The sequence below is a fragment of the Schistocerca gregaria genome, chromosome 4 (assembly GCF_023897955.1).
Source record: "Schistocerca gregaria isolate iqSchGreg1 chromosome 4, iqSchGreg1.2, whole genome shotgun sequence".
NCBI lineage: Eukaryota > Metazoa > Arthropoda > Insecta > Orthoptera > Acrididae > Schistocerca > Schistocerca gregaria.
Genome location: NC_064923.1, coordinates 547,729,370 through 547,734,629, shown reverse-complemented (window position 1 = coordinate 547,734,629; position 5,260 = coordinate 547,729,370). Strand labels below are relative to the sequence as shown.

The window sequence follows — 5,260 nt, the reverse complement described above, 5'->3', positions numbered from 1 at the left end:
CGGTACTTTAACAGTAAACCACATCGCGATGAAGAACGCCTATCTTGCAGCGTCAGCCACTGCAGTCGGTTGATCATCTCTGAGACGCTTTCCCCCTTATTCAATAATTTTTTTATTAATCCATAAGTACCCAACGTTGCATGTATATTGTGGTATAACGCACCTTCTGGGTACCGCGATTATCATGTCCATTTCACAACCTTCGTAAATTAAGTCAAGTGCGTTACTACCGGCAGAATACAATCCGTAAACAGCAAATAGTTATATGAATTGTGTGCTGTGACTGGATGTTGGATCTGTGAACAAACCGCTACAAGTATATTGTTGATACGAGTCTGCGAACGCTACTCAGGCACAGAGAATGTTTGTCGGGGTATGCTGTAGCAAGACGTAAATCCGACACATCAAAATCACAGTTCATGAAACTAAATCATCCGTGTAACGGACTCCCAAGACTCAGAAAATAAACAGGTCTGGCACTCTTCGGTGATAATACTACTTGTTCGTACTTCTGCTTGCATCTTACATTTCTTCTCTGAGGGTTTTTTAAATGCATTTCGTAGTGTTAATTTGCACATCTCGAAGAATTTGCTCCCTAACTCCGTGCTACGTGTACTACATGATGCATTCTACGTATAGGTTTATGTTTACGAAGACCTGTTCGATCCAGAAATTTAATACACACATAAAAAAGTGCATCGCCCCGGTTCCCAGAACTCCTGAAGATAAATGTTGACTGTAGAAATTATATCACAGACATAGTCCCTTTGACTGTTCAGAAAAATCGCTAAACCGGCCAAAAGATGTAAACAACCATGCATCAGCAGGGCCTATAAGACTGAGGAGTCCACCAGCCGACCAGTGCCAGTCATTCCACCAGGAAGCAGGTACAAGCCTCGTGTTGTCAGTTGCTTAACCATATCTAGAAAGTCAGTACGGCGGTTCGATAGCGTCCGCATTGTTACTTTATGTCAGGAAGGGCCCTGAACAAGGGAAGTGTCCATGCGTCTCGGAGTGAACCAAAGCGATGTTGTTCGGACATAGAGGAGATACAGAGAACTAGTACTGCAGTAGATGACCGCTATCTACGGAATATGGCCCGGAGGAACCCTGGCAGCAACGGCATCATGTTGAATAATGCTTTTCGTGCAGCCACAGGACGTCGTGTTACGACTCGAACTGTGCGCAATAGGCTGTATGATACGCAACTTCACTCCGAACGTCCATGGCGAGATCCATCTTTGCAATCACGACACCATGCAGCGCTGTACAGATGGGCCCAACAGCATGCCGAATGGACCGCTCAGGATTGGCATCACGTTCTCTTCATCGATGAGTGTCGCATATGCCTTCAAGCAGACAATCGTCGCAGACGTGTTTGGAGGCAACCCGGTCAGGCTGAACGTCTTAGACACACTGTCCAGCGAGTGCAACAAGGTGGAAGTTCCCTGATGTTTTCGGATGGCGTTATGAGGGTCCGACATACGCCGCTGGTGGTCATGGAAGGCGCCATAACGGCTGCATAATGCGTGATTACGTGAATGCCATCCTTCGACCGATAGTGCAACCATATCGGCAGCATATTGGCGAGGCATTCGTCTTCATATACGACAAATCGTGCCTGCATCGTGCACATCTTGTGAATGACTTCCTTCAGGATAACGATATCGCTCGACTAGAGTGGCCAGCTCCCTATCGAACATGCCTGAGATAGATTGAGAAGTGCTGTTTGTGGACCACCAATCACCTCTGAGGGATCTAAGCCGAATCGCCGTTGAGGAGTGGGACAATCTGGAACAACAATGCCTTGATGAGCTTGTGGATAGTATGCCGCAACGAATACAGGCATGCATCAATGCAAGAGGACGTGCTACTGGGTATTAGAGGTACCGGTGTGTACAGCAATCTGGACCACCAACTATGAAGGTCTCGCTGTATGGTAATACAACATACAATGTGTGGTTTTCATGAGCAATAAAAAGGGCGGAAATGATGTTTATGTTGATCTCTTTTCCAACATTCTGTACAGGTTCCGGAACTCTCGGAACTGAGGTGATACAAAACTTTTTTGATTTGTGTAGGTGAGATTTGTAACTGACTGAAAAGTTAAGAAAACTAATAATGATAGGCAACAGGTATCACTTGTTTAATAAACACAATATCGTTATGCAGCTGATGAATATTATGAAAAGATTTTAGATACCATTCTGTAAAAATGGAGACAAAATAATAGTTAGACTTTTTTCGAATTGCGAGATGCAACTCTATCTTGTTTTCGTGAAGCTTAGTCAAAGTTTATTTCTAAATTTAATAAACACAGACTATTAAATGAACAGTGCGCCAGAGCTATATTTTTGTTGTAGTAACCGCCAAGATAAAGACTGGTTTACTCCAACTTTCCACGATACTCTACCCTGTGTACACGTCCAAACGCCGTATTTTGGGTAACCACTCGGGACAGCACGAGTTTCTACACCTAATGGCTTAGCGGAAGCATTCTATAACGCAGATGCTGCAGCTTGAACTGCAGTAAAGGGAAAGTCGCGTTTAGCGAGCATTTTCAGTTTAAGCTTTTTCAATATTGTAGCCTTGTTTTGGCAGTTAGAACGATGTTGATTTAAGCTCTTCATAACATGAATGAACTCAGGAAAGCATCGCATCAGTCTTCAGCCTTTTATTTTTAAAGTATTGAATGTAAAAGGAGGTTTTGCGAAATGTGTTCATTTCTTGAGTATTCTTAATTATACCCAAACTACCTGAGAAACCAGCATTGTTCGGGAATTCAATCTTCTGTTAGAAACGCAAAAAAATAAATAAAAAGATCTGTGTTTGTAGCTAAATATCGAAAAAATTTCATTTCCATGTAGTCGTGCAAAACACCTTTCAAATTATGAAGCAGTCGTACAAAGGAATATGCATAATGTAGAAATGTGTAAGTACAGCACCCAGATTAAGAAACAAGAGCCGCGCGGTCTTAGGCGTCTTGTCACGGTTCGTGCCGCTGACCTCGTCGGAGGTTCGAGTCCTCCCTCGGGCATGGGTGTCTCTGGTGTCCTTAGCGTAAGTTCAAAAAATGGATCTGAGCACTATGCGACTTAACTTCTGAGGTCATCAGTCGCCTAGAACTTAGAACTAATTAAATCTAACCTAAGGACATCACACACATCCATGACCAAGGCAGGATTCGAACCTGCGACGGTAGCGGTCTTTCGGTTCCAGACTGTAGCGCCTAGAACCGCACGGCCATTCTGGCCGCAGAATATGTTCGTTTAAGTTAGATTAAGTAGTGCGTAAGCTTAGGGACCGATGACCTCAGCAGTTTGGTTCCATAAGACTTTACCTCAAATTTCCAAAAAACGAAACATGATTTCGGTCAGTTTCTGTACGCTGGGCGCAGTTTCTTCGCATGTCGATAACGCAATTTTGTGAACGTCTATATGGCAACGCCTCTTGACAGCTCTAAAGACGGCTATTGTTTTCGCTTACAGCATTTCACACTTCGCGGTTGATATCTGTCAAAAGCACTTCCAGTCCCAGATATCAGGGATTTCCTTAATGTGACTGGACTGTACTACTGTTTTATTAGTAAAGAATAAATGTATTAACGCATCATGCATGATGCGGCAATTTTCCACGAATCTCAGTGTTTATGACATCATATATCTTCAACTATGTGTCGTAAAACGACGTATTTGAATAGGTGCATTCAGCGGCATATGTGGATACCATCTGCGAAATATGTTGCAAATAGAGGTAGTAGCAAAGGAGTAATAAATTTAAACCTCGAGAATAATGTGGAAGTTTTTCACCCATCTCAGTGTTAACGACGTCATATCCCCTGATATATGTACCATACAACGATACAATTTTGTAGGTACATTCAGCGGTATGTGTGTATGCTGTCTGCAAAATTTGAGACTAGATTTAGTTGAAAAGAAGTAACAAATTTAACATCATGCACAATGCGGCAGTTTTTCATGAATCTCAGTGTGCATGTCGTTATATTTCCTGAACTATGTTTGGTACCATCATATACGTAAGCAGGTGAGTTTAGCGGCATATGTTGACACTGTCTGTGAAATCTATAGCGTACATAGTTAGTATGACACAAGTTCAGCCCGCTCGGTTAGCCGCGCGGTCCCAGCGGGAAGGCGTGCCGGTCCCCGGCACGAATCCGCCCGACGGATTAGTGTCGAGATCCGGTGTGCCGGCCAGTCTGTAGATGGTTTTCAAGGCAGTTTTACATTTGCCTCGGCGAATGCGGGCTGGTTCCCCTTATTCTGCCTCAGTTACACTATGTCGGCGATTGCTGCGCAAACACTGTCTCTCGTACGTGTACACCATAATTATTACTCTATCACGCAAACATTGGGGTTACACTCGTCTGGAATGAGACGTTCCCGTGGAGGTCCACTGGGGGCCGAACCGGACAATAACCATAGGTTCGGTGTGGGGTGGCGGTGGGATGAATGGACTGCTGTAGGTTGTTGTGGGGTTGTGGACCATTGAGGGCTACATATATGAATATGGTATCTGTCCGAAAAAACAGATACCATCTTGATATAGTTAAAGGCCAATCGGCCATGAACCTTCTTCTGTACGGATGAACACTCATCGCCCGAACTCTTACGGGACTCTGTAAGATTGTCTGCCGCGAGTAATGAGTGTAATGGGCAGGGGCACTACGAATGTAGTGTGTGGACATTAGGCAGGGAATGTGTGTCTCACGATGAGCGTGCAAGGGATAAATACCTACAGTCGCAATATCCTCTGTGCCCTCGGTGGCTCAGATGGATAGAGCGTCTGCCATGTAAGCAGGAGATCCCGGGTTCGAGTCCCGGTCAGGGCACATATTTTCAACTGTCCCCGTTGATGTATATCAACGCCTGTCGACAGCTTAGGGTCTTGATTTAATTACCATATCATTGAGGGCTACGGCGGGGACGAAGCCTCTCCATCGTTTCTAGGTCCCTAGTTCAATACAATACAATGACACAAGTTTAGTGCTTTATTAATCTTCAGCAACTGGAGTTGTATTTATCGAAATAATCCGCAACCAGTTGCATATAGGAAGTCTATTTTCTAAAAATAAAATTTCTTTTATGCAAATAGTTACTAATTATTACGATAAATATCACAGAAATAATACCTTTAAAATTCATACATGATACGGCAGTTTTTTTACGCATCTCATTGTTTCTGACCTCGTATCTCAAGAAATATTTTAGGTGGATCGTTCTTAGTCCCACAGCGATTGTTG

General features: G+C 43.7%; 1 non-coding gene across 1 annotated transcript; it reads left to right on the top strand.

The window, feature by feature from the left end:
• Positions 1–4,774: 4,774 nt before the first annotated feature.
• Trnat-ugu (transfer RNA threonine (anticodon UGU)) lies at positions 4,775–4,849 on the top strand. The gene has a single exon. It is a non-coding gene; the product is annotated as a tRNA-Thr (tRNA).
• Positions 4,850–5,260: the final 411 nt, after the last annotated feature.